Genomic DNA, 23,476 nt, shown 5'->3' with positions numbered 1-23,476 from the left:
ACATTCTCTGCTCATCTATTTTTTTTTCTGTCTCTCTTAGAAACCCTTACTCAGAACAGCCATCAATGCAGACGGTAATTTAAATGTCATAGTGATATAAAACTCAAATGTCTCTTAATATGAGAGGGACATAAGAGCTCTTGGAGAACATTTCTATTTTTTTTTTTCCATTGAGTATCTGCAATCTCCTACACAAAGGTTCGAGTTTCTACATCATTATGACTGCAGCTTTAATAGGTGTTCATTCTACTTTTTCCGCCGTAACAGTCGGGGACTCGTCTGGGTATAAACTACACTGGGCTATAAAACTTCTGGCACCAAGATATTAGCAGCAGATCCTTTCAGACCTATAAGATGCAACTATGAGGCCTCCGTTTATCTGACTTGTCTGGATTGATATCAGGAAAGATATCTGAGATTTACCATTGATCAATAGAGAAAAACAGTGCTGAGTTGACTTAAATGTTTATTTTTTTTTAATACAGATAGAAAGGTACTTAATTACAACTTCATTTGATAACTGTGCACCAGCACAGCACACTTAAATACACCATTAGCTTCACAAGCTTGGTCAAACATGTAAGAAATAGACAGAAACTGCAACAAACCTTTCAAATGGATCAGAAGGTGCAATAAGGAATTCTAAATGTGATGTAAAATGAATAAAGCATGATGTCACTCAGCCCACAGAGCATAGAACTAGAGTGGATAGATCTGCCCTTACAGATTGGGAACATTGGCACTGATAATCTTGATTTTTTTTTTTATTTTTTATTTTTTTCAAATCATTGCATCTCTGGAAAACACCTTAAGCTTGTTGTGCTTCTCAAGGATTCCTTTTTTTTATTTTTTTGCTTTAATGGCCTTTATTTGAAAGTGCTATGACAGGAAAGTAGGGTAATGAGAGAGAGAGAAAACATGCACCGAAGATCACTAGGCCGGGAATCGAATCTGCGATGAGGACTGAGGCCTCCTTATTGTGGGTTGTGCTTAACCCTTAAGTGCATCTGTTCATTAAAACAATGACTACTTCAGAATTGTTCAGTCCTTCCTTCGGGTTTTCCTGATCAATAGCTTTAGCAAGGATGATTGATAAAATATCAATCATCCTTGCTCGATTGATAAAATATAGTGGTCTGGCAACCACATCTTCATTATCAGTGTGTGTATAGTGTGTGTGTTTTATACTGAAAGATAATTCGGTCTCCGGGGAGGAGGGAGGTCATTGACTCCTGGCCTTGGTTAACCCATTAATGCACTGGCTCAGTTGCTGTCACTCTATGTTACCTCCATTCCACCTCATTTAGCCCATCATATTAGGCTTCATATTCCCCTATTGCTCACTCCTAGGCTCCTCGGCAAACGCACACACACACACACACACGCACACACACAGCTCGGCATCCAAAAAAATCCAGGCCCTGCTGTTCTCCATTTCCGCAGTATCTATCTCATCCCCTTGCCCTCCTCTTTATCTTTCCCCTGGCCTCGTTCTGTTCCATTTTTTCCTCCCTTTTCCTATCCATCCTGTGCAGACAGACAGTAAGGTTGCAGAGTCTTCTCTGACCTTGACTACGTCATTATCTCATTTGCCTCGCTTTATGCTCGATATGCAGTTGTAGCTCTTTACATTGAGCCATACGTCCAAAGGTTTTCCTCCACGGGGATTACGGCGTGGTTCGGTCTCCTCGCCGGCACCGCTTCGGTCCGTTTCTCCATTAAAAGCCGATCCATTACCTCCGGCTTTTGTCTGCGGGTGCCTCAACAAGCCGAATGTCATCTCACATGTTTACTTTGGATAACAGGGGCTTCCAGGAGCCACAGGCTTAGGCGATTGATTCATCATGCAGCTGCTATTGACATCAAGTGAAAAGGTCAGATGTCCCCACAGAAAACGCTTTAAAAGGCCATTGGTGACTGATGAGCCTGTCGTGTTTCTGCCGCAATACATGCACAAGCAGCGCGCCTCTCATTTTCTACCTTCACTTTTCTATCTGTTCCTCCGCTCTGCTCTTTCTCCGTGTGTGTGACACGCACTCTTCTCTGGGGAAAGGTAATTGGGCCCCTCTGTCATGCTGTCAGGTGTATTTTTGAGTGTCCCCCTCATGTGCAGTCATTATAATAACACAAGGGACCAAACAGCCATAGATCAGCCAGAACTTCTGTCAAAGAGTCGGGCACATACGTGTGATGGTTGCGTCGGTGTGCTTGTGATGCTTGGGTTTCTGAAACTATCGCGCGAAGCAGGATCTGAATCACACCCATCACCAGCTCCAATTTACTGGGCCAGAATGCATCGTCTGCGAGCCAGTTGAATTACAGATATGTTTTCAACAGAACATTTTATTTCCTAAACTGAAAGTGTGCAAAGATGCTCTTTAAAAAAAATATATACAAGAAAATGTAAAAGCTAAAAAAATTTAAGTGCAAAGATTGGCTTGTTTTTGCAGAAGATTTGTCAATCAGGAGCCAGTTTGATTAAAAAAAAACCTCTGAATAGGATTTCTCTTTTGCAAAAGATACATTTTGTTTCTTTTTCTACGTGTTAATGCCTGCTGCTAATTTCTTTCTTGTGCAGTCATATTTTATGTTTGGACCACATCGTTAACAAAGCCAGAAGTCTGTTTGTGCTCCCGACCGCACAGCACCCTTTGACCCTTTTCACAGTGAAATCAATTAAACAAAAGCAGTATCAGGCTACCGACTGTCTGCTTTTAGCTTTACAGGAGTTAATGCACGCATAAGTCGTTTCGACGTCCACCGTGACAGAGTGGGACACTTTCTGAAGACAAGTGTCATCACATGCCAAAGGGTTAATAACTGCCTTTAAATAAGACATTAACAGTCTCACTGTTAAACAAATACCAGTAATGACAGCAATGAATCTTAACAGTGGTTAGAAATGTTGTTGTTTTTTAAGTAAAATAATAATAATAAAGCTAGAGAACCTTATGTCACTTCAGAATACTACATGCAAAGCTGTGCCTTTGTCCGGTACCAAATTTAACTCAAATGTCACATAATGGGTTCATCTTTATTAACTAAATTGCTGTGGACTGACGAGTCTCAAATCTTTCACTGTTTATTTTCACTCTCACTCATCGCAGTTGTATGCTTCACGCGGTAGTAACGGTGTGCAAGCAGCCCTACAGCAGTTCATTCACAAACATGGCATCTTTTATTTACATTTCACCAACGCAGAAATGTGAAAACCATATATTTTATCTGAAAACTACTTTGCTGGTGCACAGGCATCAGTGAATCGGCTTGTATCATTTTTCTCGCATTTTTCATTTCCTCCGATACTCGCCGAGGGTTTGGGTTGGGCAGAAAGACGCACGGGTTGGCCTGCTGTTGCTGAAATCTCTTGGACGGAAGAAAAAAAGAATGTACAAAGGAAGCATTCTTTTTCTCAATGAGTGCAAGCTGACCAAACGATTAAAACAGGAAAAGATGTGTCCCACGTGGCAAACTACAAGATACTGTGTGTGGCAGAAAACTTCACATCGACTACCAAGTATCAGACGGTGGTGGCGGTGTCATGGTGTGGGGATGTTTTTCCTCAACGGGGACAGAAAAGTTCATCAGAGCTGATGGAGGCATGGTTTATGTATTTATATACAAAAACGGAAACATCAGTTTGGACTTGATTTATATTCAGATATCGTGTCTCAGTTTGGCTTTGTGTCTACCGACACCCCGATCTGAAGCAGACGAGAGGATTCATCAGTTATTGGCTAGATTTTCAGGATTTCCTGCTTTGTCGATTATGATTACATTGCGCGTGTTCCCCCTAATCAGATTTGGTCAGGTTCAGATGGGCTCAGTGTTTGTTTGCCTGTGCACACTTGCACACATTAGTACTCTTGTGTCTCATGAGGTTTTCGTTTGCTATCAAAGCGATTTCCTGTCTCAAATTTTCATCAGTAATCAAAGTTCCTGATTGAATTTGAAAAGTGAGCCGAGCTCCATAAATCACATTATATGCCTCACTCCCATCATGCCGGCTCTCATCAGCCGCAGGAATGAGACGCCACCCCGGGTGCATGTCTGAATCGCGGTCGCTGTGTGTCCTCTTGAGGATGCGGTGGAACGGGAAAATGGATGCTGACAGGGTTGAGATTTGATTCATGCGATTTTTTTTTTTTTTTTTTGTTCTTCTTTGTTGGGGCAGAAAAGTCAGACAGTGGTGAAGAATGTTCAAATAGCCTCAGAGATGATACACCTGGGTCTGATTGTGTGTGGAAAAAATTTCTGGCATTTGTTTTAGTGTCAAATCGATAGCAGATTGGTTGAGATTAGTGGAGTCGTGAATAGTTAAAAGTCAAAGATAAAGTAAAAAAAACAAAAACAGAAATCTTGAGAGAGCAGAGTTTGAAACTTGATAGAAGATTGGCAGAGAAGAGGATTTCTGTGTCTCAAGTGTAGAAGGTTGCATAAAATAAAATACACAGGGAAATTTTTAATTATTGGAAATTAAAACTATTTTTCTTGATTTGCATAATTGAAAAAAAAATAGTTTTAATATAAAGATTTTTTTATACAGCCTTAATTACGATGTCTCATTCAGGGCAACACATTTTAATTCAACCAACAGCTTGAATATTCTCTCAATCCCGACCAATATCAATTAGGTTTGAGAAAGCAATTAACTGATGTTATGGAGATGAATAAATCCTATTTATGGGGAACCACTGAGTCAATCAGGAACGAATCAAAATCGAATTGATTATTATTATTTATGCAAAGGCCAAGCAGAGAAAATGAGACTCCCTGGATAGTACTAGAGAGTGAAGGAAAGATAAAGTGCAATGCTTTTACTATTCACCAGTTACGTAAACATGGGACTTCCCATCAGCTTGTCAAAGGAAGCACAGATTTCTCACAGCTCAGGCTGCAGCCGTGTCCTCGGACTGCTTAGTGTTATCAGAAAAACTGTTTTTTTTTTAGAAGGTAGAGCTTTATTTCCAGAGAAACCACCTTTATCCATTAATTAACCTGTTTCCTGCAGGTTAATTAATAATAAAAAAAATTGAAGTGTTTTTCAGTTCCAATGCCAAAAACTACATTAATGATGAACAAGTACAAGCAGTTTCCTTCTGAAATCACCTTATTAGTAAATAGACTCAAATGTGAGGAACATAGGGTCAGAATGATGTCATGTTTTTCTAACATATGGTTGTTTAATATTATTCTGAGGATTCAGAAAGAAAACTGCCAAAGCTCAGGATTCTGTTAAGAGCTTTAAAGATGTCTCAAAAGATGCCAAGTACAATGGTGAGGTTTAGAACTGCAGCATGTATTACATTATTTTGCAATTTTTCGTTTGTTTGGCTTATCTTTTCTCAGTTGTATATGCAATAAAAACAAGCTGCAGCTTGACTGTTTCATATTTTTGTTCCTGTTTCAGTCATCTTAACATCTTTTGTTTCTCATTTGCAGAGATTGAGAAGTAAAGACGCCATATTCATGCGCTCTCCAGCAGTAGAACGCGGTTAAACTGCTGATGGCTTCCCAATGCTCCCGTCTCGGATTACACCCGTACATTTGTGAAAATATTAAAAACAAATAGGAAAAATACAGGAATTGTATTTGCAGCAGAAACCAATATCCAAACTCTCTGTTAAAAATGTGTTAAAAATGCTAACTAAATAAAGGCAGAAAGAGGAGATTCCAGTCATCTTTGAGGAATCCAATTCCCGCTGGAATGATGCCTTTAAGAAGCTTGGGTGCTACTTGTTTTATATTGCCCTAATATACAGACTGCAAAGGTTTTTCGGTTCTTCCATTTCTTCCTTTGTGTGGCATTATGAAAGAGAACAAGGCATGAAAATAGTAGCCTCCCCATTTTATTTTTATGCTAAAGGTTACTGAGAAACTTAGAATTTATTATACCTAGCAATGTATGAATTTCGCCATCAGAGGGCGCTCAGCGCCGTATGTAACAGCGGTTGACGCTCTGGCAGGCTGAAGAAGTCCGCCATTGCTGAGAAAACAGCTTACAGCAGATATTAGAAGCACCTACTAGAACCGCTGTGCTTTCTGTTCACAGATAAGCTGAGTCATAAATAATACATAAAGATTATAACGCTAGTAGCCTCTGATATGTACCGTCTGGCAGAAAAAGGTGCTTCAACAGAACTGAACAGCTGAGCTTAATGTGAAGCCGGAGTTAGCACCAGGCTAAAGTAATGATGCTAATGGCTCGCGCTCGTGTTGGCTCAGTTGGTCGGCTTTAATATTTTCTAAATATATGTATTTTGAGTTCAGTTAATGAAAGTTACTTGGAGTAGATGTACAGTGACGTCAGTAGTGAGTATGTGTGTTTACTATTGTGCCGCTCTCTGATTATTGTGTTCAGCGGTTGACTGTCCGATGAAAAAGTCCGCCATTGCTGAGAAAACGGCTTATAGCAGATATTAGGAGCAGCTACCATAACTGCTGTGCTTTCTGTTCACAGTTTGAACTGAACAAATATGCTACACCAGAAGTGGTGTAACATTTTCTGCTGTGTAACATTTGCAATTGTGAGTGCAAGTAGAACCTTCGCAGTTAGAAAATCAGCCACTTTTGGTTAGGATTAGAAATGCCTCAACATAAGGACATCAGTGGTATTATTCAGAATGTGTCTGTAGCCTAAATCAATGAAAAGCTAAGAGGATATTCATGACAACTGTTCTGATTCCTACTGGAGGATAAGCATATCATAATTTCATTTCCTTCTATACATATATATAATCTAAATTCCTCAAAAACAGAGTGCTGTTTTTTGCCCAGTGCAAATCCGTCTGCTTTTGAAGTTCTCTGCCCTCATTTACAAATTCAGCTGTTCACAGTGCCTCGCAAAAGAAAACAAATTTTATCTAATCAAGAATTTGTTAAATTACAAGCACAAACTTCCCTGTGAGTTAAAAAATAATTGTGAATATAAAAAAAAAACGGTGCTTAGTTTTTGACAATTTGCTAAATAAAAACCTGAAAAGTGTGGCATACATTTTACTCGCATTTAATCTGAAAGTGAAATCAAAGTTTTCAGGATTCATCTAATTGTCAATTAGTCCACCTGAGTGTTATTTAATCTCAGTTGTTAAACAGCTGTTTTGTGAAGACTTTAAGAGTTGGGTTGTGTCATTAATTTTCAGTCCTAGTCCTCACGATCCACTGGTCTGGATGTTTTTATGTTTCCCTGCGGGCACACACCTGACCTAAATAAATGGGTGATTACCAGGCCTCTGCAGCACTTAATGGCATGCTGAGGAGGTAATGTATTCATTTGATTCAGGCGTACTGTAGCAGTTAAACATGAAGGTCAATGGGTCTGGAGATTGAAAACCACTGGGTTAGAGAACAACTACAAAGACCGAGAAAAACAATAGGCAGCGGTGCTGGAGAAGTTTAGATCACGGTTATGTGTGATAATCAAGGCCAGTCTTAGTTTCATGACCAATCTTGTGAGCACTTTTTCAAAGTTTTGGTTTTGACTATAGTTTTTACTTGATTTTGTCTCAGGGTATTTTTTTTTTCAAAGACTAGTAGAAACAATTGTTTTTTTTTTTTCTTTACTGCAAATTTGTGTGAAACTCCTGGCTACATTTCAATATTTAATCATTTCCAGTATTAACTATAAAATTATGAAAAAGGCAATTGTTTTTACACCTATGCATTCTCTACAATCTACTTACAACAAATATTGAATGGCAGCAAAAGTATTTAAAACATGTAAGCTAGACAAGTTTTCCTTGAACAGTGTTGCTTCCAAAAATAAGTCATCTTAACATTGTGCTATTTATTGTAAGGCCCAGGACTTTAATGGCCACGAGACTTTAAGGGACACGACACGTGGAGACAAATGCTGTAAAGAAAAAGTATTCGAAAGTACCTAACGATAAGTAGTTTCTTCAAGAGCGCATCATATCATTATTTGAGGAGATATCTGAAGAGCCTCTGGAAAAGCACAAATTGTTCTTGAAAGGGATTTCAGTTGGTCAACCATCATCACATCATCCTCCACACCCACCTACCCAATGTCAAAGGAGGAATGTGAAATTCCCACCAACACCACTGATCCACTGTAACGCCACTTCCTCCTCCAGTTTTAACTGCCACCCACATAATGACTGCCATTGACCAGTGGGTGTTGCTTCTTGACATTGACTGGCTGAGGCCTAAGGAAATTTTGCAGTTTCTTTGTTATTTTTTTTTGTATTTGGTAAAAACATACATGAGTGGGTCATGCTGCTGATTGTGTTTCAGCACAATCAGCATTTATATACCTGTAAATATATAAATATACAGGCATACATTTATACAGGTATAAATGTATATTTACGTCAATATGTGCAACGTTTTATATTCAATTTCTTCTGAGGTTCCTAAATTTTTAGAACCAATTACTCAGTTCTTCACAGAGTAAGAACTCAGATCAGACTAATCTGATCTTGGTCTTCGTAACTAGTAAATTCTGTACACTAATTGAACTCAGTTGAGGAAAATAAAGGTTAAACATGAGAGACGTGGAAAGAAAGCGCAGCTGATCTGTTTGCTTACAAGTTAGAGGCAAAAAAAAAAAAAAAGGTTCCCATGTTTTCCATTCTTACTGACTTTAGCTCTGCTGTTTTAGCAACATAAGTCCTTGCTGACGTGCACAAAAGAACCACATGCAATGAGCGCGCACACGCTGCGATAGCTGATGTTTGACCACACAAGATGTATTTTAGAAAGACTGTGCAACCCCTCTTGTGGTCTATCTGCAAATATTAAAACCCATTTAAGCCTCTTCTGTTTGACTGCGTCTATATGCTGCACTCAGTGGGATGTGAATAAATGTTTATTGTTTGTTTTACCGCAAACCGGGCATCGGCCGGTGCACGTGTGTGGTGTGCAGGTCATACAACAGGCACAGCACAAATTCAAAAATAAGGGTGGAAGCCGAGCCTCTAAATCAAGCCTGTGCTTACTAACAGAGGTTTGACCCAAATAACAGTGTAATTTATGAGGGCTTTTAGGCTTCCAGGCAGCCATGGAAATAGAACAGAGAATAATGTGAGTCTGACCGGAGCTGCATCACTTCAGTTTATGTCCCAGTCTTTTACTAGGACACTTGTCTGTGCTTCTTAATGATACAGAGGCAGTAAACACAATGTTAATGGACAGTGGGTTAACACAGATATGCCCAGCCGCGAATACAAAGTGGCACGCGCGATTACAAGCAACACGTGTTCACAAACAAAAAATAATGAGCAGGTGCAGGTACTGACGGGCGGGATTATAAATACATGCAATCAAAAGGAAACGTAGTAAACCGAGAGAGAGGGTGCAGTATAAATGAGATAGATAAACAGCAATAAAGGCAGTGGGGGGAAAAAAAAAAACTACGAGAGATGAATGGAAGAGCGAACGAGACAGAAAGAAGGAGAGAGATCGTTAGTGCTCCTCTGTAAGGTGTTGGCCCAAAACAGGCAGGGTTAGTGGCCGGAGCAGACTGTTAGCAGCTGCTTAAAAAACACGACATCTCAAGCGGACCCAAAGGAGCAGCAGAGGCATCCCGAGGCCTCACAGGCTGCAGGCTTTGTGTGTGCCGTCGTGTGTGCATGCATATGATGGCTCGGCTCGTGCTGCTCTCCCAGTGCGCTATCGGGTCATTTGGCTTGGCACTCGAAGTGGAGAAGCAGCTCTGAGGATCGGGATCCTGTCACCGCGCCACTGATCAGACACCGAGCAGCAGAAAGCTGTGAGAGAGAAGAAAGGTCAAAGAGACAGGCGAATGGGATGACGGGAGACCTTTCCCCACTTCCTCTTCATATCATTTTTTTCTTTTCTCGTTTATTCGTTTGACTCGATTCTGCGTGAAAACAGTTTGTCCGATGTGAGCCCGTGACAGATCGCCGACTTATTCAGGACAATATGAGAAAGACGCTGAAATTAAGGATGAATGCATTAAAGTTGAGGAATCAAATTAATCTCTAACTACATGGAGACGTGATACAAAATAGATGTTTTATGCATCTTAACTTATGTACAGGTTAGGTAGAACTTCTATGTATTCAAATGTGTAAGTCATACAACAGATTCTTAACTGGATTTTGTTCTAAACTTTAACTAGACCATTCAAACACACGAATAAGCTCTGATCGAACTATTCCATCCATGTTCTAGGTGAATTCTTACAGCTGTGGTCCCCAGTTTTGACCTTTAGTAGGACGAATTGAAACAAATTCAAATAATTGCAATGACCAAACTACAAACAGAATTTCTCATTGTTTTTTTTTTTAATTAAAGATGCAGTATTATTCCCCAGCCATATAGCCTCATCATATAGCACTATCAAATAACTATTTGCCCTCAATTGTTAAAAAAAGAAGCTAAATATTTGCTTTAAGCTTCTCACAATCTCCAAAGCCTCCAGAGAACAGTTGTATTTATGGCAATGTGAATTAAATGCACAGTTAGTTTTACCAGTTTGTAGAATACTGACAGCAATCAAGTCAAAAATATTCGGGCTCCTTCTAAACGAGGCTGAATACAAACATGCTGCACTTTTTTTTTATGGTTATTTGGGCGGAAAGAAAACAGTGTATTTTTTTCCACTTCACAACTATGCATTACTTTGTTATAGGTCCACCATCAAGTACAACTTGACTCAAGTACAAGTGAGTGCACCGCAACAACATGTGAGAAACAACAAGGAGATTTGATAGATTTGCAATTCACTGTTTTATAATTAATCAGCAAGAGAACAAAAGTAATAAAAAGTTCCAAATTACTTTTTCTGACCTTCTCAGATGCAAAAAAATGTTGTTGTTTTTCCCCACAGATGTAACACTCTGTTAATTATGGGCTAAATATTTTCCTCTTTACATGAGATCTGCTCTTTTTTGCATGACTGTCCACTGACAGAGAGCATTGAGACATTAGAAGCCAGTAGAAAGGATGCAATGATATTCCTGTTATTCTTTTTGTTTCGCAGACAGAGATAATTTAATTAATGCTGACTGTTTACTCGTGACAGACCCAAAAATGAGGATGAAAAGAAGAGGCAAAGGGAAATAATAACAAAAACAGCCAAAAGGGGATGTAGCGAGGGAGGACAAAAAGATGGCCGTTTTCTGCGTTCACATATTTTTTTTTTTCCACTGACTTATCATTGCACAAATTAGGTGCTGCTTTCTGCTGATAAGGTCAGCTGTCAGTCTACACTTGTTTAAGGGGACGAATATGCACAAACAGACACGTGCACGGCTGAATGCGAAGCCTCACAGCGAAGCTGATTTTGCAAGATTACAGCAGACACGAGCACAAGTACGAGGAAGTGTGCTTGTGTCAAACCGGAGGGGAAAAGGAAGAGAAAAGGAGGGGGGGGGGGTTCCACTGAACATAAACGACAGCGTACTCCCACTCTCTGTATTACACAGAAACAGTGTTCGCTGCATTGTGCTCGTTCTCTTTAGATTTATTTCACGTCTGCGTGTTCTAAAATCTTTCCTCGTGCAATTTACAACTCACAAGGCCATGAGTCATAAACTGCAAATTAAACCGCAACGTTGCAATCCGTCCCCGTGGAATCGCTCGTCTGCAGTGCTCAGTGGAACAATGACGCTTACAGACTAGTGTCTTTTCTGAGGAGAAGCGTTCCCGTATTCGGGTGTCAGGACTTGTCATTCTGACATATTCATTCTGTCTATGGAGGAGCGGGAATATAAAAAGGTATTGCCAAAAGCTGAGCGTTTGTTAAATGAAGATGAATGAGATGGATTGGACTGAAGGTGATATTTTATTTAGGATCAGACGCTCTCTGTTTGGTAATGCAACAGCCATTTGTGCAGCGACATGACAGCTCGAGGGAATGGATATTGATTAGAAAAGGTTGAGGCTTTTTTTTCTCTTCCTCCCCTCCTCCTCCTCTTCTTCTCCCTCGTTTTTTTCCTCCCTTTATTCCTCCCATCCTCCCTGCATTCCTCTTCATGATTTTCTTTTTTTATTACTCTCCCGCCCTTCACAGCTGAGAAAGGATTTCCGCCATATCTGCATATTTTTCTGCTGCGAGCCTGGAAGGTGTGATGTGCTGTTTAGCTTGATGGATGGTAAGCGTTGATGTCAGAGCCACACAACAGGAACCGAGGATGACATTAGATCTCTCACAGCAGAATTCTGGGATTTAAGAGCTTTGAAAAATGGTGCTTGTAGTAGGCAAGGCTGTAGGGTGTACTGGAAAAGTATTTACACCCCTCAAACTTTTTCCACTCCCCCAAATTAAAACAGCAAAAATACTATGATGTTGAACTCTTAAGACAATGACTTCTTTCTGTGGTCCACAGCCAGCTCCAGAAAATTAGAGAGACTTCAGCTAGAAAACATTTCTTTATCACCTCTAAAATTAAATGTGAGCGTACAATAATAGAGCTGAAGGTAATTTTTTTTTGGGACATGTTCAAACTTTTACAGGGTTGCAATATATTTTGAATCGAAGCCTGGAGGTGCCGTTCAAAGCCGGGATCAACTGGATGGAAAAACCGGCCGAAATCTGCTTATAATAAAAGAAACATTTATTAGAGAGGAACAATTCACACTTCTGTATCTTTAGCTAATTTGTTTTAGGGTAATTTAACTTATTAAAGTGATAATAACTATTTGACGTGCTGCCAATTTTTCATGTTTTCTCACTTAAAAAGAATGGAGAGATTTTATAATTTTCACTGTAGGGGCAAAATCTAAAAAAATGAAAATAAAAATAAAATTAAACCACATTATGAGATATTTTAGCAGCTGATTTGCATTTTATTACATGAAATAGGTATTTGATACAATAAAAAAAAAATCGAATTTAATATTTGGTTGAAAGCTTTGTTCATAATTGTGACACCGTAGCAGAAAATTTGGTCTGATTGACTGAATGTGTGGAAAGGTGTCTTTTATACAGGTAATGAGTTCAAATAGCTGCTATTCATAAAGGTAATGAGTGGATGATAGGAGGGCTTTAGAAAAGAAAAGCTGGAATTCATGTTTGGTATGTGATTCAATACTTTAGAAATAAAAGAAATAAAATTTAAATTACTAATTTAAAAATCATATCATGTGATTTTCTGGATGTTTTTTTTTTTTTTATCCTGTCTGCCCAATAAATCATCCAAGCGTCTTCTTCCTTTGTGTGAGGGAAACTTTAAAAAAAAAAAAAAAAAAAAAAAATCAAATACTTACTTTGATGTAACAGATAAAACTCACAACAACAAAAGCAAATCCTCTGACCCTAAATTTGGCCATGGATTTGTTCCATGTGCTGCGCTCATTCATAACTAAGAACAACTGAAGAAGAAGATCGATTTACATGCATTTTTATGTGTTTGTGCTCATGTTGTTTTCCATGTCTCCACCCCAGTGGAGGCTGCGCGTGAGTGGAGAGGCAATAACACAACAGGCCACATATCCTCCTAGTCAAACTGCATCTGTTCTGTACATGTAAGGATTTTCCCTCAATATTCAGAAGTTTTTGTTTTGACACACGGAAAGATGCATTTGTTTTCTCAAGTCCTAAACTTCAGCAATTGAAGTCCGACCTGCAGGAAACGACACACAGTTGATTTCAGCTTCCGCAAGCTTCGTAGACCTTGAACTGCCGCATTTATCCATTTATCAGAGAACGAGCCAATCTCTTGTCTAGAAGGTGTCGTCTACGGATTCAGAGGCTCCTTAAAAAGCCACTGGTGTGTTGCGCCTTTCACGCGATTTGAGGAAGATTTGATATTTGTTTACTTTCCTTCTCTTTAGTTAGCATCCATAGCTAACGTAGCTGCTAAAAAGCAGAAAAAAAATGTTTACTTCATATTAAGCGAATCTCTTATGTCTTTTAAAACGCTGCATAACATACTAAAAACCCACTGCCATACATTTCCTTTTTCTTCAGTTGCTCTCTTTGGTCAAATCAACACCTTGTAATTAGAAAATGCTTCCATTTAACAATTAATGAGGCCACGGGACTCCGGGGAGCACTCATAGCTCTAAAAATGGTTTTATACTCATGCAGTGATTCATGATCCACCGCAGTTTTATCTGCCTTTAGGGAAGTCTTTGTACTTGTGATTCATTTGTGTTTTCTTTTTTTTTTATGTCTGAGCCTAATCAATTCAGTTTGACATTGGTGAGATCCAATAAAGATCTAGGCACATCTCAGGGATGATTAATCCAAATGCACCTCCTGACAAATAATGTAATTATTTTAAATCAAATCTAAATTTAAATAATAAAAAAAAAAAACCTCAATTCTACTTTTGGGGATATTAGAAATAAGTTTTATTCTTGCTATTCTTTCTCTCTTTCTTTGTTTTACTTGATCTGGGTTCATTTCGTAGGGGCTGCAGCTTAAGCACAGGAGACCAGACTTCCCTCTTCCCAGTCCCAGTTCCTCCAGGGCGATCCCAGGGCAGCTAAATACGCCGACCCTCCAACATGTCCTGGGTCTTTCTTTGTGTCTCCTCGGCCTTAATATACTGCAGATTTGCCTCAAAATGTCTTGGAAAATACATTTACATTTCAAATAGCTTGTCCAGCTTGACTTCAGTTTTAAACACTTTACTGACACTGAAAATATCCAAGTCCAAGTCTTCTTTACTCAGTAATAGCTGTCACTCTGAAGAGTGTTGTTACAGTAAGACCTGTAAGCACTGATATACGGCGTCTTTTTTGACTGGATTTACATTTAATTGCTGCATTGTTCTGACCAGAATGAGCATCAGTAACAGTCAAGACAAAATCTGGCTTCCAGAAAAGTCTCTATTAATCTCTAATGATAGTAACGAGTTTTGATCCATAGTGCTCCACTATTATCATAATAATAATAAAGTGAGACTCTATATTCAGAAACTAAACTTTCAAAATTGCCTAAAAAAAAAAAAAAAAAAAAAACCTGCCTACATGAAAAATGATATTTATCTTCAAGGAAATAATTACAAGTTCAGGCATATGTTGACTGTTCGGTGCCTTTTCTGTCAGTGCATTTTGCTGGGGGTTCACCTTGCGGTGGCCCTCTTCTTGTTTGCAAGTCTGAAGATACTTCTGCACGGAGCAATTAGTCAACGCGCGCGCATGAGGTGAAAGTAAAAGATCTGTTGTTGTTGCGAATAAAGGTTTTCTCCATTGTTTGTGTCGTCACCATTAACATTCCAGACGCCCTAACCTGCTACACGTACACACCCGAAAGGACAACACAACAGCTGCGCACACAGAGCCTCTGGTTTTATCTCCTCCGCCCATTCGCCCTCATTGCTATTCCATGCCGATAGCTGATGATAACCTCTCTTGTTCACACGTGGCGACCAGGATTGTGGCTTCTGATAAGTCCAATTAACAGAAAACTAACAACAGGGATCGACGCCATTGATGAAACATGGCAAGGAAATTCATAATTGCAAGGAGGTGAAAGGTTAAATGACTTTATATAAAATCTTAATACACCATTAAACTCTGATAGCGCAGTCCCCTTTTGTCCCGTTTTTCTTTATGTTCACCATTCAAAAGACACTTGACCTCAATCCAACTAACCAACAATTACCAGTTTGTTTGTTTTTTTTTAAGTTTTTACAGTGGTAATTTCACAGGAGCTTCAATTGTAGGAGAGAAATCAATAAAAAGTGATTGCCTAATAGATTGATGAAGTAAGAGGGGAACATCAAGTATTGACTACATGGAGTAACAAAATGATGTAAAACAGAAGTGCTGATTATTTGTGTTTGGTGTGTCTTTGCCCTGGTAATTTTATAAATAGTTTTGTCAGTATTGGATTGGATTGGGTGAAAAGTTCTAAAAATTTATCCATACACATTCTGTCATGTTGAAGAGTCTTTGTATTTTTACAAAAAAAAATTTAAGCCTGTCATTTTTAATTACAACTTTTAAATATATACGACAGTTGGACGGACAGCTCACCAGGAGAGAAAATGATTAAAGAGTGGTAGCTCCTACTGTCTGCGGTTGGGTGTTTAAGGGTGAAATGTAAATATTTACTATTTGATATATCAGCCTTATTATGGGATTTTTCTGTTTTTGTTTAGCAGCATATTAAATGTTTACAAAGATCTATTGCAAAAATTTGGCCATCAGGATTCTTTATCTTCAAAACTCGTCATTTCAGAATCTGCCCAGAGTTTTGTGCTTCTGCATGTGCAGCTTTAAAGTACAGAAAATAACACCTGAGATTTTTATCAAGGTTACCATGATCCAAATGGCAGTTTTAACAACCACATTAATGTCTCTAATATTTAAAAAAAAGAAGCTGATTGGTTTAAAAAGCAACACTGAACTTTTAAGTGAGGGCAATATGTTGTATGCCTGTCTTATTTTTGTTTGCACTTACCAAATAAAACATCACCAAAATGGTGTCACTGCCATGTGTGATCATGGGATTGTGAAGTGCGTGCAACTTTATACACTAGAAAACGCATGACAGAAATGAAAGGGGTAAGTGGCGTTACTGCAGTGTGTCTGGTTGCAGTATTAGAAAAAACAAAACTACTCAGACATTCCACTGCAACATGAAACATCAGACAATTATATTTTTTTATTCAGTGATCTCAAAATCAAACTCCAATCACTTAACAGTGTAAGAGCCTAAATGCTTTTCTGTGTGGATGCTGTGGCATAAACAGACATGGCCAAACCCATCTGCCTTTGGCAGATGGGTTTTCTCCCTCATGGTAGAGCAAAGTGAGAGACTATCGACAAAGGTCCCTGATAGAGAGGGATGACGTGACTAATTACTCCACCACACACACTTGAACTCTCTTCAAACTCCCTCTGTCCACTGAAACGGTCTGCTCTGCAAAATGCTGCACAATTAAACGGTAAAAGGCAAGCTGCTGTCTCTAATCGGTAGATGTTTTTGCCATTTTAGACCTTGCCAAATTATAACTGAAAAAGTAAAAAAAAAAAAAAAGTTCTTCAAGCCACAGTTTCTGCTGTTCATTTACATGAGTTTAAAATGCCCTGTGTCATATTTTACAGCGGGAAAAAAAAAAAAAAAAACCCGGTCTCCTCACGCTCTTCCACACTTTCCTAACTCGCTGCAGCTGACGTCTTAATCTTCTCGCTGGTTTTCCCCACGGTCTTCCTCGTCTTTTGTACTTCGCCCTGAGCAGCAGCCTTACTAAGAGGTGAACAAGACGGAAGGCAAATCCAGGCTACTTCAGCAGGGTCATTCTGCCCAGCAGCCAGTCTTTGATCTGCTCCCTGGATAAAACACGTATCTTCAGACGTCAGAGTACAACGCCGCGTGCTCGATAACATCAGTAATACTTCCTGATAAATCCAACTTCATATTTTCAAAAAAAAATACATGTTTTTTTAGATATGTCATATACATATCTAAAAAAAAAATACTGTCAGTAACTTCTGTTTTTTCACATTTTGAAGTGTTGCATGTGCAAAAAGCTAAAATAGGTACTCTAATAAGACACGCATTTGTTTTGTTATTTTAGGGTATTTTTAGGTGATTGTTCTCTGTTCCTATTCGGCCCTCTTCATCAGCATAACACTTCCTGTTATAAGGATCCGTTATGCCTTTCTGAAGCTGTTGTGGGTGCAAAAGTCCAAAGCCACACTGGTTTTTATGAAACTGTCATCTATTAGGATCATCTTTGTACCTCGGGGACCGCCTTCTTTGTCTGCACACACTTTTGTTTTGTGTGTGTTGGGGGGAGGAGGTCACCATGTACCCAGACCACCATGGCTCCTTGTCAGAGAAAGGGCAGGAAGGCTCCCGGAGGTGTTACAAGGAGCGGTGGGGAACACAAAGAGGTGACACAGAGAGGAGGACTTTGGTGACATTTGCACAGTCAGAACCATTGGTCACAGCATTTTGCTAATGAAAAGAAACCAAAAGCAGGGTGTGAGCAGAGTCTGCCAGACGTGGGGATGTAATCTCAGTCTGTGTCAGAAATTTGACAAATTAAAATGAATCATTACGTAAAGCAAGAGAGAAAGAAAAACGTGTGTGCATAGCTGTGTATTTATGCAAAAGCTTTCCACTGCCAAATTTCGAAAAATCTCATTGACGGAGATTGGAGCCGTACTCTCTGCCCATTGACACAGTCTTGACCACAGGCTATTGCAACTCATTCAAGCTCGAGCTTTGTCCCGGTCTGGTATGCCTATTGGCAGTCTTGCCGACTCTCAATAACAGATGTCCCTGGGCTTTCAATTATTTATCGTAGATGGTCAGGAATATTAAAACCGTATGTTAGAAGCAATATGTTTCACACAATGATCGTCTTACTCTTTAACTAACTGATGAAAAGGTTAAGAAACGCCTCAGAAGAGAAGAATGTATGATGAAAACATTCCAATACATGTACAGTCTATGTTGCAAACCATCCATCCATCCATCCATCCAGAAGGGTTGGTAGCCATCTTTTGCTGTCAAGAACCAGTAGAAATCAAAGCAGACGTACAAAAATTGGGAAAAAAGCTATTTTTCACAATAGCTCTTGGCTTGGCTGGCTTGTTTAAAGCAAAAAGCACTGGAAGAGGGAATCTGAAGCAGGTCTGTAAATGGCAGATTTATTTAAGTGTGCACAATCTTTGCACGCGTCTGTCCGTCTCTGATCGGAATGATGGCTGCTTCATTGGGAAAATGGATGACCAAGTATCAGTTGAGCAAAGGTTTTTCACATGCAGACTGAGCCAGGGAGCTGAGAGATACAGAGACTGCTTGACTAGGTTTCAAGTCCCGCAAGAGACAAAACAGGCACACATTCAAGAGGAGCCAGTGGCTAAAGGCTGTACAGGACAGGGGCCAGAGAGAGATGAGCTGGGTATTGATCTGCAGAGTTTGAGTTTCTTTGTGAAACAGGATCTGAGGACACAAGTGAGAGCCTTATTTAAGACCCCCCATTCACATCCATATCTATTGATCCATGTGCACTTTTAAGTAACTTCTTTGCTGCTTTTTTCCCCCCCTTACATCTTCATTTTTCCTCTTTTCCTGCCATTCTCTTTTAGATGCTCAGACTCAAGGAGCTTTTATTATTATTATTATTATTATTATTATTATTATTATTTCTTTTCCTTTCATTATTTTCTCCGATTTCTGTTCAGGAACATATCTCTTAATCATGCGTCCATGCAATTCATCTCTGAGTGATTGAAACCACTTCTTTTATGGATGTTTATTTTCTTAATGTGCTTCCAATAAAAGTCTTCTCATCCTCAAGATCTTATCACCGACGGCAATAAATCGAGCAGATAGACTTATTGTACCACAATCACATTTGGCAATGACAAGCGAATTTCAATGCACGCACACACACAAACACACACAAAACGATTATAAATAGCATCTTTGTTCTGTGGTAGATTCGATTCTTGCTGTTCGTTGGCAGGCGTAATAGATGGCTGTCATTACTGTGTGCTGTCATAACTTGCCTTGTAAATCTCTAACTGAGACGAAGAGGAAGAAAGAAGGCTTAGGAACCATCTTTAGAATATTCTTGTTTACTAGGGACGTAAAGAGAACTTGGGCATCACAGAGGAATGACTAATTGGCTTATTTCAGATTGCCTTTAGCCCATTGTTTGCAATTAACTAATTGCAAAGTCTGTAATTGATTAATGACAATTAATTGCATTTTAATAAAAACAACATCATATTTAAACAAAATAAACATTTTCAAATCAAAAACCCTGTTTGCTGCTAAATTATTGAATACAAATAGACACATTAGCTCAACAACAAACATATTCATTGTATTTAATCTGTTATTCAGATTACCCGGCCATCAGATTGGTGCAAAGTGTCATTGTACCTGTTGAGTTTTGAAGTGTTTTATTAACTCCTGATTATTCATGTAACTTCTTTTGTATTGTCGACTGTGGGTGCTGACAATATTGCTGAGGAGGTCTGCGCTTTCTGCAATATATTTTGCAATGAAATGATATTTTAGCCTTGAATAGCTTCAGTGATAGACCAACTCTCTCTTGCAAAACCTGCACACAAAAATAACCGTTCCATCGTCCCATCAGATTGTTGTTTTTTTTTTTTTTTTTGTTTAAACAAAATTTAATTCCCATTGAAACAAGAGAAGCAGCTGTGTCTTGTGTGTTTGAGCAGGTCGCTTGTTGTGTGTCAGATTTATTGGCGTTATCAGAAACACGCAAATACAAATGTTCCGGCTGGAACCTTTTTTTATACAGCCAGAAAATATGTGGAAAATAAAAAAGCGCTTTATTTTCTACAAACTCTTAATGAGTTAAAATCTGTGAAATTAATTAATCGTAATGATTTTTGTTAAAGTCCTGGCCCCTGTTTAAACCTTTAGTAGCTTTTCCTAAGAACGACCTCTGTGCACTAATGACCAAAATGATGTACATCCAAACCCAACAAAAAGCAGACCACCACCACCGTCCTTTTTAAAAAAATATTTCTCTGAATCGACACAAGCTGAAGGAACAAAATGCTTCCAAGCTGCATGGACACGCAGCTACGGTCCCCTAAGCTGAAAATGAAACAGGAGTTGTTCTGATGCACATGTGAATATGGGCAGATCCTTTGGGTGTTTGTCTCATGAGAACTTTTTCCCAAGTTCTTCTCCTCCAACATGTCTGTGCTAAGATGCCTGCTTAGACCTTCCGGTCAATCCTCCTCTGGGTATTTGAGGATTAAACAAATGTGTGATGTCTCTTAGGGTTTCAGTGTGCTTAGTTTTTACTGAAAAAAAAGAGCTTAAATTCCACTTTGACTTTCAATCAATCACTGTGTCACGTCTAAACCAGCCTTTGTTTTTATCATTTCCTTTCCAGTGATAAGACGACATTGATTAACATTAGCCCAAGAGGTGTTTTCTTCTTTCTGAATGCTGTGTAAAATTCTCACAGAAAAAAAAAAAATTAGGATTCATCTTCAGACAGCATTGTTCTCATTGACAGGTCATGAAACATAAATTTATTTTGATAGCATTAAAATGATTTAATCTGAGTCAAATTTACATGCTGACTATAATTCTCTCATTATTATTCCCCTGCCCTCAGTCATCGTGTTTTATTTAGTCCGTCCCAAAATCTTCTTTGCCCTCACTCTCACCAATTCAATTTATATTTCTACCCCACAGGGCCCCCCAGCACCACCACCACCGCCTCCCTCTCTCACTCTCTTTTGCCATCTGACTCCTTCCCGGCAGCAGACCTCCACCAGCTAAGAGCGGTACAACTGATAACGTCAACCGTGCTGTCTGTGACTGACAGCTGGGTAAAATGGCTGTGGCAGCACACAGAGGCATGGAGAATCCTTTTCCAGGCTGCACCAGTGTCGGTACCTGCGCCCATCTGTCAGCCAAAAAAACATCAGCGCGAGCTATCGGTCCCAGCTGACCCGCAAGTCGGCCGAGGAAAGGGGGGTCGGGGAGGAGAGAGGCTCAATGCAAGCCAAATAAGCATGAAGTTCAACAGACGGCTGTTCTGTCAGTCATTCTCTCTCTTTTAGTTTAATCTGTCACCACGCCTCTTTTACTTCTACTTAAGTCACTTTTAAGTTATTGGTATTCTTATGCGCTCCATTTCATTGTATTCGTCTCCGTGTGCTATGCAGCAACGCAGGGTAACAAGAAGAAACTTTGGCTCGTCACCCCAAGCAGCTTCGATTGCCATCATTACACTCAGTCCATGCTATTTCACTCCTACTATAATTGGTAGTGCGGGGAATGAAAGCAAGGTCCATGATTTCATACTTTGAAGGGACCGACAGCCAGCAGAGCGCTCGTCGAGCTGAGCCACGTGTCTGCGAGAGCGGCGTGGAATCCGAAACGGCAACCGCCGCGTTAAAGAGAGACTAAGGTAAGCGAATTGCAAGTGCGAGTGCAGCAGATATCTGGATAATTATGGCAAGAACAGGTTTATTCACAGCCATACTCCATGCCCCTCCTTAGCGAGCTACAACAAGGCCCTGACACGGTTTCGCTCTGTGGCATCTCATAACGTCTGGCACCTTGTTAATGATTTGCGAGTTAAGCGCAAGAGACAAGAGGAAGCAGAAAATCTGCTGGATGTGGAAACACTATCATGTTCTTTGTGGTTACAGTTAAATTCAGCTAGATGTGAAACCATAATTCACCTGATGGGGGAAAAAAAAAAAAAAAAAGGACTTCCTGTAATGAGAGAAAAAAAAAACCCTACATGGCGATTTAATTTAGTGTAGAATGAACACTTTTATATATTACTGTACAAGATGCAAATGAGATTTCTCCCCTTGAATAATCATCCATCTAAAAGGCTGAACCTCACTGGGAGGTAATTACACTGCTCTCATCATTAAATAACCTCTGCTCTCTTTTACAATCCTATCTTTCTCTCTCTCTCTCTCTCTCTGCAAGCCCCCCAAAGCCTCTCTCTTATATTCCCTGACAATACACCTCCAGGCCAGTTTAATACAAGGTGCAATGGTAACCCTCACAGAACATAAATATACACTCTCCCAACAGCAAGGATAAAAGATTTTAACCAGCCTCTCATATATGTATGCATAATGTCATTTTTTTTTTTTTTTTTACATCTTTCATCCTTAATATGCATTATTGTGTTCCCGTTGATAATAATGAGGCCTGGTGAAACCAGTAGAGATGTGAGCATGCTGTGATGAACTATCTTCTTTGTTCTTCACTTATTCTGGCGGTAGGTAGAGATAGGAATATTTTATACTGCGCCATTTTTGTTAAACCAGCTCCATGGTTTCCTTGGATCAGGGGTGTCTGAAGTGCGGCCTGGTTGGCCATTTGTGACCCTTGGACTGATTTTGTGCAGGCCCCAAAAATGCAATTCAAGAATGATACAAGTTTGTCCCGTCCAGCACAAAGGGTTGATGCAGATGAAAGCTTTTTATTTGGGATAAGAGTAAAATTATAACCAACGAGATTTTCTGACAATGTAAAGTGTTAAGTACAAGATAAAGTATCAGTGTTTGTATAACCAAGCTTTTACTGAAGTGGCAACTTTGCTGCACCCAAATCGGCGTTAATCTAATTTTTTTTTTTACTTGGTTAAATATAGCAACCATTTTGAAAGAAAGTGACCCAAATCCTGTATAAAATGTGTTTAGTTCAGCCAAACAAAAATAAAAATTGAAAACTAGAGACATATCTTTCAATTACAGCAAACCTGCAAAATCCTTTTTAGATTTTTGGATCGACAACAAACAGCATCTCTTTACTATACTTGCTTGAGTTTTGTTTTTTAGGTTTTTGGGGTTTTTTTGGCCCGCAAGGACTTCTGACTTGATGCTTTTGGCCCAAAAAGTTTGGACACCCCTGCCATGACACTGCAGCTGCCATCACAGCGATCTTCCCACATCTGTTGTTTTATCTAAAAACTCATTTTAAATGGGTATAAAAGGGAAGAAGCACATTTTGTGATGCTTCTCATACCATCTAGACCAGTGGTCCCCAACCTTTTTATTACCACGGACCGGTGAAGACTTGGAAAATTTTGCTGCGGCCCGGGGGGAGAAG

The 23,476-nt window shown here is 39.4% G+C and overlaps 1 long non-coding RNA gene across 1 annotated transcript; it reads right to left on the bottom strand.

The window, feature by feature from the left end:
- Positions 1–24: 24 nt before the first annotated feature.
- Positions 25–23,474, bottom strand: LOC106961709 (uncharacterized). The gene is made up of 3 exons (XR_001427826.1): positions 23,393–23,474; positions 9,101–9,104; positions 25–35 (listed from the first exon to the last, which is right to left on the bottom strand). It is a non-coding gene; the product is annotated as an uncharacterized LOC106961709 (long non-coding RNA).
- Positions 23,475–23,476: the final 2 nt, after the last annotated feature.

This window comes from Poecilia latipinna, unplaced genomic scaffold (genome assembly GCF_001443285.1).
Source record: "Poecilia latipinna isolate Pla-1442-1.1 unplaced genomic scaffold, P_latipinna-1.0 Scaffold1326, whole genome shotgun sequence".
Taxonomy (NCBI): Eukaryota; Metazoa; Chordata; class Actinopteri; order Cyprinodontiformes; family Poeciliidae; genus Poecilia; species Poecilia latipinna.
The sequence above is the reverse complement of the archived record's forward strand: the minus strand, read 5'-3'. Positions and strand labels throughout refer to the sequence as shown.